Here is an 11,477-nt window from a genome sequence, read left to right on the forward strand (position 1 = left end):
TCTCAGGTAGTTTTTTATTGCAGTGTTATTACAAATACAGAAAATTGGTACCAGAAGTAGGATACTGCTATGAAGATACCTGAAAATATTAAAGTGACTTTGGAACTGAGTAATGAGCAGAAGTTGGAACAGCCTGGAGGGCCCAGAAAAAGACAAGAAGATGTGGGAAAGTTTGTAACTTCCTAGAGATTTGTTGAATGATTTTGGCCAAAATTCTGATAATGATGTTGACAATGAATTCCACGTTGTGATAGTCTCAGATGGTGATGAGAAACTTCTTGGGACCTGGAGCAAAGTTCACTCTTACTCTCCTTTAGCAAAGAGACTGGTGGCATGCTGCCCTGCCCTAGAGATCTGTGGAACTTTACATTTAAAGAGATGATTTAGAGTGTGTAGTGGAAGAAATTTCTAAGCTGCAAAGAGTTCAAGATGTGGCCTGTCTTTTTCTAAAAGTGTATGTTCATATGTGTGAAGAAATGATGGTCTGAAATTACAACTAACATTGAAAAGGGAAGTACAGCATAAAAATTTGTTAAGGTTTGGAAACCTTCACCTGGAAATACCTGGATGTCCAGGCAGGAGTATGTTGCAGGAGTGAAGCCATTATGGGGAATCTCTATTAGAGCCATGCAGAGGGGAAATGTGAGGTGTAGCCTCTGTACAGTGTTCACACTGGGGCACTGCCTAGTGGAACTGTGAGAAGAGAGCCACTCTCCTCCAGACCCCAGAATGGCAGACCACTGACAGCTTGTACCATGCACCTGGAAAAGCCTTAGGCACTCAATGTTTGTCCATGAAAGAAGTCACAGAGCTATACCCTTCAGAGTCATATGAGTGGAGCTTTCCAAGGCCATGGGAGACCACTTCTCGCATCAGTGTGCCCCAATATGAGACATGAAGTGAAAGGTGATTTTGGAGGTTTAAGATTTAATGACTGCCCTGCTGGCTTTTGGCCTTGCATGGGGTCTGTAGCCCCTTTGTTTTGGCCAATTTATCCCCTTTGGAATGGGAGCATTTACCAAATACCCCTACCCCCACCCCACCTCCACAATATATCTTGGAAGTAGCTAACTTGTTTTTGATTTTCCAGGCTCATAGGTAGAAGGGACTTGCCTTGTCTCAGATGAGACTTTGGACTTGGACTTTTGAGTTAATGCTGGAATGAGTTAAGACTATGGGGGACTGTTGAGAAGGCATGATTGGTTTTAAAATGTAAGGTGGAAATGAGATTTGGAAGGGGTCAGGAGCAGAATGATATGGTTTGGTTTTGTGTCCCCATCCAAATCTCATGTTGAATTGTAATCCCCATGTGTCAGGAGAGGGGCCTGGTGGGAGGAGATTGGATCATGGGGTCAGATTTCCTCTTTGCTGTTCTCGTGATAGTGAGGGAGTTCTCATGTGATCTGATGATTTGAAAGTATGGGACTCCCCCAATTCCCCATCCCTCCTTCTTTCTTTCTCTTCTGCTCCACCATGGCAAGATATGCCTTGCTTTCGCATTGTTTATGCCATGATTGTAAGTTTCCTGAGGCTTCCCCAGCCATGTGGGGCTATGAGTCAATTAAATCTCTTTTCTTAATAAATTATCTAATATCAGGTCATTCTTTATAGCAGTATGGTAATGGACTAATAATAGTTGGAACCAGTGCAGCTCTTAGTCTCACCCAAGGCCTGTGGAAAGTATTGCCTGACTACGACTGCTGGTTATTCAGGGCTCAAGGGCTCTTGATTCAGCAGGTGGTAAATTCTGCTAGGAATGGGTCCCTTTCCTTCAAGGCAGAGGCTTCCCTTCTGGTCCTAGGTGTGTCTAGAAATGTCTGGGTGCTAGATCTTGGAATGGGAATTTCAGGATCATGCTTGGTGCTGATGTCTCACTAACTTGTGTGCACCCCAAGCCTACTGGCTTCAAGCCCAGCCTAGCACTAGGACTTGCCCACAAATTCCAGTCCTTCCCTTGTGGCCTGCAGTGCCTTTCAAGTTTATTTAGGATCCCAGAGCTCTTTAGCCCATGGTGGTGGTGCTTGCTGGAATTCAAGTTCCCACTGTTGGGACAAATGATTTGGCTTTTTCAAGGGCTGGTCTAAATATTCTCTCTATGAGCATTGGCTGAGTTCTGCTTCATGTTGCTTTCTGTTGTGAGAGGGCAGCACTGAGTTCCAATGCGAAGTTCTACAATCACTGCACTCTCCCTTTCCCAATAAAACATATTCTGTCTCTGTGCTATGAAGCTACTACCAGGGGTTAGGGAAGGGGTAACAATTCAAGACTATCTCTCCTACCCTCTTCAGTGCCTCTTTTCTTGGTATGATGTTAGAATGAGGTACTGTGATTGTTTACCTGATTTTTAGTTCTTATAAGGTTGCTTTTGTGTGTTTGGATAGTTGTTTAATTTTGTGTTCCTCCAGGAGACATGATTGCTGGGGACTTCTATTTGGCCATCTTTCTCAACCTTCTCTGGGACCCCTGATACAGTTTAATTTCTTTTTCGTTCCCAAATTCATTAATTTTATAAATAAAATAAATATATTCATTAATTTTGAAAATAAATTTTTGATATGAATCTAAATCAGAAATTGTCAATAAAGTAAGTTGTTCATTTGACACATATATTTCAAATCCTTCCCAAGTATTTTACCATGTTCTCATCAAGGTCTACATTTCACTTTGGTCAAATGTGAGCACAACTTTTGGCACTAATCTGTCACAGAGAATACTGAAGGGAGCAATACTGTGATCTTCTGTATAATAGGATATATTTTTTATTGTAATAGATGAGATTTATTTTGCATCATATCCAGGAAGCTCCAAAAACAGTTCAGATGTTTTCTAAACAATGCACAAAATAGTCCCATTGGTGTATCAGAGTTTGCTACTAGGGCAATAAATTGTTCTGGTATAACAATGATCATTGCTAAGTGTTGACCAAGAAAATATGAGACAACAGTGGGTGACTTAAAAAACATTGCAAAAGCCTATTTTATAGTTAGAGTGATTGTGTTGTAATTATTATTAATATATAATTACTGCTAAATATTAGCATTATTGCTTATTTTTCTTCTGAACTTTTCAAAACTTTTATGTATAGCCAAAATTGCTAGCATTTGAAGGTGTACAGCAAATAAGAAAGGCCGAGAAAAAGACATTAATGCCTTTGTTTAAGGAATGAATGAGGAAGACACATTTCATGATCAGAATCATAGTTATTAGAAATGGGAATAATAAGAGATAATAAGAGGTAAGTAGGTGTGTGTATCAAAAACTGCAATTCCCTCCCCTACCTCCTTGCAGAATGACTGTTTCCCTCTCCTAGATAGGAGGCAATTTCAAGTCTTTGGGTTTTCACCAGCAAGGGAAGTGTCTCACTTTTTCCTGAAACTCTCTTCTACTCAGAAGCAAAGGGATGGAGCTTACCAAGAACTGGGCAGTGACTGAGCTGCCTTTTCTTCAGCAATGTTCCCAACATCATCAGCCATCATAAACATACATTTACACTCCGTACTCAATGCTCTTGACTACAGAGTGCCCAACTCCTTTCTCATGCTCTAAAGTCTAGGCCTTATTGACTTCTGTTCAAAGGAACGACCTTTTCAATAGATTTGCAATAAAGGTATACTTTGACAGGGGCTGGACACCTAAGGAATCCCATTTCTTTGATCCAGTTCCACAACTGCTTCAAGTAAATGTGGTTGTATATATTCAGATAGATTTATATGACAAAGTCAAAAAATTCCTTAGGAAACTTGTCTCCATTATATGACAAATTCACATTTGTGAGAAAGAGAATAATCATTTATTTCTGAGACAGCGTGGATCTCATCTACAAATATTTTGTGTTTTCAGTTTTCTGCTTTGGTCAAACTCATTTATATTAACCTTTAAAACAAACAAAAAACCAAAAAAGAAAAAAGATGAAAAAAACCTTAAGAAAGATTCTCACTTATGATGGAAAATTGAGGCAACATGAAAGTGATTTGTTAGTCTATAATTACTGTGTAAAGTACTGTGCTAGGTATGGTGAATACAAAATAAATTGCTCACTAGAAACCCTTAGACTCCATGGGGAAATTTACTGTTCCCACACTATACAACTCAGAAAATGTTTCTGGATCCTGTTTTTGGCTCTCTCTTTTCAAACACACACTTTCTCTCTTTGTTTTATGTATATCATACACACACACACACACACACACACACACATACACACACACACACATATATATATATATTTCTGTTTTATATAAATATTATTTAAATTTCTGTCTGTTTTCTTCAAGGAGTCAGAAAAGGCTTTGTATTTAAGTTGAACTTTCAGTTGAGATGCAATGAATGAATATTGCAAGATAGACATGGAAGGAAGGGCAAAGCAGGTTTAGGAAGCCCCAGTAAATGTACAAAAGTGTCAATAGTTTGATCTATTTTGGGATTTCTGTGCAGTTTAAAATTATTGGAGTGGAGGGTTTAGGAGGCCATTACAAGAATGAAATTTCAGGGAAGGAAACAGGCTAGATTATTATTGAGTGATATGAAGCTGTTTGGACCTTATTTTTAAAGATAGTATGAGTTTTGGCTGGTTTTTTAAAGACTGTGGTGGTTTTAAAATATGCCCACAAATTCTGTCATATTCTTTCCTTCAAAAGATAGAGTTTAGGCCAGGCGTGGTGGCTCATGCCTGTAATCCCAGCACTTTTGGAAGCTGAGGCGAGCAGATCACCAGAGGTCAGGAGTTCGAGATCAGCCTGGCTAACATTGTGAAATTCCATCTCTCCTAAATATCCCAAATTAGCTGGGTGTGGTGGTGCATGTCTGTAATCTCAGCTACTCGGGAGGCTGAGGCAGGCGAATTGCTTGAACCCAGGAGGTGGAGGTTGCAGTATGCCAAGATCGCACTGTTAACACTGTAGCCTGGGTGACAGAATGAGACTTGGTCTTCAAAAAAAAAAAAAAAAAAAAAAAATGGAATTTAATTGTCTTCCCCTCAGTGTAGACTGTGCTTAGTGACTCACTTTCAAGGAATAGAACATGGTAAAAGTAACTATGAGCAATGTCTGAAATTGGGTCCAAACAGCTTCATATAACTAATATTTTATTTAACCCCATTTAATGTTAGATACACACTTTAAGACCAAGCATACTGGGTTCTGGGGATACGCATTTGAACAAAACATGATGTTAATAGGCTCACAGACATTCCAGAACTCTGCTGGTAGCCAAATTAGGAACCCAGTAGTGACCAATAAATATCGTCATCAGATGCTATTTATATTCCAAAATCAATAACCACATCTTAAAGTAAAATAATTGGAGGCAGTTTTTAACCAATAGAACTGCCAAAAGTATGTCATTTTCAAGTCCTAATGATCCCTGTTAAATCAAGACACAAATAGACCTGCAACATCATTTTCTAGGGCTGTAAACTCAAACTCACCTTTTATTTCCTCCTTGGAAAATTAATATGCTTAAATGTCAAAAAAAAAGGCTAGCCCTGTATATTTACTGTCTCTTTATGGAAAATGCCAGCCAGTACATATCAATTTTGGAAGAAAAAAAGAATGAGAAAGACAAAACTTTTTTTTTTTTTCATGTGACTGTGTTATAGGAAGTCAGATGTCATTTGTAACAAGTATGAAGGGAGTCACCCAACTCACTTGTCTTCTTATGCCCTCATATAGGGACCTGGGACCAAAATTGAATTTGAAATCTTTTAGGCTTCTCTGGTTGGTCAAAAGTGTTTGGGCCTAGGACTACTTTTAGTCCTACAGTGGACATGCAAGGCAGTTCTGGAAAATGAGCTTTCACATCTTTGTTCTGGCCTTGTATAGTGTAAGGTCAAGTGGTGAAAGGACATAGTTCAGTGACAACTTCAAAATTAATTCATTAGATTTTTCTCTGAGCTCACCAAGGTTAAAAACCCTGAGAGAACTAACTTGGAGGTATTACCAAGGATTGTGTATAAGAGGGGATCACCTTAGGTCATAGAAGTTAAATACTCTCTCAGGACAACTTTCCATTCACTGGCTGGTCTGGAAATAATTAGCCTCAAGTGCTTTGTGCATAAAAGCCATAAAAATTTTCATTCCTCAGTGTGCTTATTGTATTCTTCATTAGCTTCCTGGCATCTTAGTACTTTTAATTATGCAATCTCCATAATAAATTATTAAATTGAAAACCAAGTTGAAAAAGAGTTCTCTGAGTGGAGCGAGGTACTGAATTAGTTTTAAAATAAATTCTACTGTTCTAAAATGTTTAGCAATAGAATTGTGAAGGACTGAAGTTGCTTTGGCATTATAAAATGACTGGCTGGTTCAAGCTAATTTTTAAAATAAAAATGTCAAGCTCTGTTTATAGCACATAGCTATGTACCTTAAATCAACTCTTCTAATCTGTGTGTACCACACTGTTCAAAGGGCACATGGAGATATATGAAGTGGTACTACTTTTCTCTAATGGTGGAATGAAGAGATGCTTACATATATAATTTCTTTCTTTCGGTAACATATTTTTAATAACAAAGACTACATAACAGAAAACAAAAGTCCTCCTTTCCCCTCCCTCCATGATTTCTACAATATAGGGGAGAAAAATTACTGAAAGCACATTTTTGTGTATTCGTTTATATAATGACCAAAACTCACACCAGCATTTTTTAAAAATAAATATGTGTCAGTTGTATTTAATGGTAATCTGTCTGCTCAGGAGAAGTGAATAAAGGGCATTTTCTCAAGCTCTGCCTAATCTCCAAAGCTCAGAAAAAATTCAGAAAGTGTTATAAAGTTTTATAAAAATCTGAACATGATCTGAAACATTATTACATTATATAATTTACTATGTGGTTATAATGCAAAAAAATAATGAGAGATTATTCCTCACCTTTCCCTCCCTCTTCAGTATAAAATTAGTTTTATTATATTTTGTTTTTCTTCACAAGGTCAATCCACTACTGGAAATTATCTTCAGCATTCTTTGAAAATGGCATCCTTGTCTTCATTTATAAGTAAGTTTTGGTTTGCTGCACATACAATATAGTCCTAACACCAATCAATTTGTTTTATATGCATTTGTTTTACTGTCTTTTTCTATTCTATAATGAGCATCTTCTCACAGCAATGGGACAAAACAGTTGCATGACTTTATATTTGTGGATTTTGTCCCTAGTTCCAAGGCTCCAGGCAGCTGGGATGGATGACAAAGTATTTGTCTAGTATTTGTTTTGGGGAATGGAGAGGTTTAATTTCCACTGGGCTTTTCTCACTGCAAAAATACACCCTTGAAACTATCAGTTGAGGCCTCAATCTGTTATCCTATTAAGTACTGTCCCTATGCAAGAAAACAGTGGCAGGTTTATAATGACTTAACATCCATATTATATATCCATGGATATCATCTTTCATTAATTAAATACCTGAGAGCAACAGACGTCTGTCTGGATATGGAGGTTATAATCATACACGCATCATTTGGACTGATGGGACAAATAACTTCGCTTGGGAATTGCAGTGTTGCTTAAACAGGAGACCGATGTTTGGTCTTCTGTGCCAAACATTGCTACTTGCTTAGCTGGTATTCATGTTTGCCCATGGCTCCAACCCACACCAAAAAAATTAATAGTAAGCTAACTTTTCTCAGAATGTCCTTATGATTAGCTGCATTTCCCAATTCCTTGACCAGTTCTGGATACTGAGATTTTTAAAAAACTCTTGGGAGCTTATTAGAAAGTTTTGTTTTCCCTCCATGGATTGCACCCACTCCCCTCATTGCTTTCTTATTCTGGAAGGGGAGATAGAAAATGAATGTGAAGCAGCCATTCTGTGACCATGAGGAAGAAAGCCACACTCTACAGATGTTAGAACAGAAAGATAAAGTCATTTGCTTCACTGATGTCACCTTGAAGCTGTTATACCAGTCCTGGGTGGCCTGTATTTGGGCTTTCTTGTTATGTAACAAAAAATACACCTTTTATTTGCTGAAGACACTATGAGCATCTATTTGTGAGACAGACAGACAGACAGACAATGCATACTTTACTGGTAAAATTGTGAGAACCGAATGAACACATATACATCAACTATCCCTGAACATTGAAAAAGAAGTTTATATTGATTAAGTATATAATTATTATCTTTTTGTTGTTGTGAATGGTTAAGCTCCCACATAGAATTTTAGGAGGATGAAAATCAATTTTGTATAAGACACAGGACATGGAGTCAAATGTACTGACTAGCTACTAAAAATATAAAACTTTTCAGTATCTTCTCCCAAGGAGAAGTTCTAAGAATGCTAAAGATAAATAAAATTTTACAAAACACTGTGATGGCTCAAAGGAGCGCTTCCTGGAGAAGACATCTGTGTTGGTAAGAAAATAAAAAAAAATAAAGGGGAAGGAGAACTAGAAGCAGAAGCAATAAGTGAAAAGAACAGAAGGTCAATTGGGGTTCCAAATGTTCAGAATTCTAGAAGCAGAGGATAATAGAATGTTGAGAAGGCATGGACCTTATCAGGAAAGAACTTGATTCTTTGTTTACATCTCAGGATTTTATCCTGAAGACAATGGAGTGTCTTTGAAGAATTTTAAACCAGGAAGTGTTATGATTGACATGTTACGCAGCTCACTGGCAGAAGTGCAGAGAATATTTTGGAGAGAAGAAGGCCCGAGTGAGAAAATCTAGTTAGAAGTAATAGTGATAGTTCCTCTGAGAGATGGTAAAAATGGGGAAGTGGGATAGAATGATGACATAAAGGAGTTAACAATAAAGTATTTATTCCCCAATTGTATGTCTGTGAGAGTTTGGTAGAGGCTGAGAGTGTGGCAGAAACACAATATAATAAAATCTCTCAGTAAAACAAGCCTCAGCTTTGTATTCTAGACTATGAAAATTTGTTATAAATGGTAGCCAGGTGAATAAATACAATTTCAAAAAAAAATCACAAAGTTTCAGAACATGGGGTTGATTTCTTGAAGTGAGATTTTAAAAGAAATCACCATCATTTTATAGTTAAACAATAATAATTCTCAAACAACAAGATACCCTTCAGTAGCTAAATGGGAAAACAAACCCTGGTATATCCACAAAATGGAATACTATTTAGTAATAAAAAGAAATGAGCTATGAAGCTTTATACTGTGTGATTCTAACTGTATAGCATTCTGGAAAAGGCAAAACTGTAAAGACAATAAAAAGAGCAATTGTTGCTAGAAGCTCAGAGTGAGGAAAAAGACATTAACAGGTGCAGTACAGGGCATTTTTAGGGCAGTCAAATTATTCTGTATGATACTGTAATGGTGGATGCATGACATAATGCACTTGTAAAAATGCATAGAGCTGTACAACATGAAGAATGAACTTTAATGTAAATTCTAGACTTTAGTTAATTATAACATATCATACTGGTTTATTATGTAACAAATGTACAACAGCAGTGCAAGTTGTTGATGGCAGAGGAAACTGTGGAGGCATGTGGGAACTCTGTACATTCGGCCCAATTTTTGCGTAAACCAAAATTGCTCTAAAAATAGTTTAATAGAAAAAAACCTCATCTCTAAATAAAACAAGTTTCTGTAATATTAGGTCATAGAAATATCTTTTTTTCAAGACACAGAAGCCTTGCATCCCACACTCGGCACACAAACCATCCTCAAACAGAGGATCTCCTAACTTTACTTTTTCAAAAGTTTTGCTTAACAAGGAACAGAAACCTTCCTGAGCTTTTAAGAAATATTTTCAGTGTCTCACTCTGTCGCCCAGGCTGGAATGCTGTGGTTTGATCTAAGCGTACTGCAACCTTTGCCTCCCAGGCTCAAATGATCCTCTTACCTCAGCCCTCTGATTAGCTAGGACCACAGGCATGTGCAACCATGCCTTGTTAATTTTTGTAATTTTTGTAGAGACAGGGTTTTGCCATGTTGCCCAGGCTGGTCTGGAGCTCCCTGGCTCAATTGATCTACCCAAGTGATCTGCCCACCTCAGCGTCCCAAAGTATTGGGATTTACAGGTCTGAGCCACTGTGCCTGGCCTCAACTGATAAATTTCTATCTAACACTTTGGATTTTCCTCCTGACTTGTAAAATCTTAGGTTTTACAAAACAGTATTTGGGCTTTACCCCTTCAGACCCTGAAGTTCTACTTTCAAAATTCCATAAGCATTTGTTACTGTCATATGCAGTATGCACTTCTAGATGTTACCATGGCATCCGATACAATTCATCTCTAAAGAACAGGGAAATTAGTCCATGGGGAAGGTGACATTTTCTTTGTAAAAAGCTACCTCTAAAGAGAGGTCATGTGAATTGCCTTATTGATTGCCTTTGACTAGTTCTATACGGATAATTTGCAAGATTCTCAGGTGATTTCTGACTTAAGTGTTTACTTCAGAGTAAAGCCAAATGAATCTATTTCTATGGTTAGAGACTAATATTTGTATGAAACATTTTGAAAATCATATATGAAAATTCCTTCAAAATTGGTTATTTAGAATGATATCATCATATGCCTACATTAGTGTACCACTTTTGACATTGTTATTTATGGTCAGATTCCTGGCCAGTATCATTTTTTTTGCTACCAAATATTATTAGTCAAACACAGTATTATGAGCCTAGATTAAACCCTCTATTGGCTGGGCATAATTTTAAATGACTTAATCACTCATTACATGAAATATATTCTTAAATGGAGAAAATGCCAAGAAAAATCAAAAGAATTGCAGGTGGGGTACTATGGTAATTCCACAAGAATTCTAAAATACTTTGAACAATGGGAGCAGTAGTGAAGTACAGTATATTCACCTTTATTTAAAGGAATCTACTTTTATTTGTATGTTCTTGTGTTAACAAATCAATGCTCTTTTCTTTTTAGTCATATTATAATAAAAATGTTAAAATAACTCCGAAGTGGAAAAAGTAGTATATATATTTTTCCCAGCTAGTTCATTTACATCTCATAAATGATGCTAGAAACAACAATAAAATGTTAAAAATAAAGCATGAATTTAAAGTTTAAATGTTATGAGATACTGATGTTACAAATAATGTCTACATTATTTAAATACATCTTAGAGCCTCCCAGTAATGTGGTTTAATCTTGAGGTCCCAAATACAAATTCCATCAAACTTCCATTATTTTTGTCATTAATTGCAAAGTTACCAGATACTTAGCAGCATCAGAGATATCTCTCCTGTTTTTTTTTTTTTTTTTTTTTTTTCATCAGTATTTGTGACAATGGTAAATCTGTTTTGGTGATTTATGCCTGAGGAAATATGAAACCTCAACTGGCAATTAAGCTGTTTTTCTTCTCCAATTTGCCAACAAAAAATAATGCATTGAGAAAGGCTTTTTACCACATTACTAAACCACAAACTAGGAAGTAGTTAGCAAGAGCTTATCTTTAAATTCCACTTCGCTTGCAGCTGGTAGAAAACGTAGAAAGTGGGGGATAGGTCTCACATTACCCTCTTTACTTCCCCTAATCTGGTAGGTTGATTC

General features: G+C 36.9%; 1 long non-coding RNA gene across 1 annotated transcript; it reads left to right on the plus strand.

Moving 5' to 3' along the window:
- The first annotated feature begins 1,334 nt into the window (after positions 1-1,334).
- On the plus strand, positions 1,335-10,804 carry LOC116524313. Its single transcript, XR_004257271.1, has 3 exons — positions 1,335-1,417; positions 3,244-3,249; positions 10,793-10,804. It is a non-coding gene; the product is annotated as an uncharacterized LOC116524313 (long non-coding RNA).
- Positions 10,805-11,477: the final 673 nt, after the last annotated feature.

This window comes from Sapajus apella, unplaced genomic scaffold, assembly GCF_009761245.1.
Source record: "Sapajus apella isolate SASKATOON/1434 unplaced genomic scaffold, GSC_monkey_1.0 scaffold44, whole genome shotgun sequence".
In the NCBI taxonomy this organism is placed as follows: Eukaryota; Metazoa; Chordata; class Mammalia; order Primates; family Cebidae; genus Sapajus; species Sapajus apella.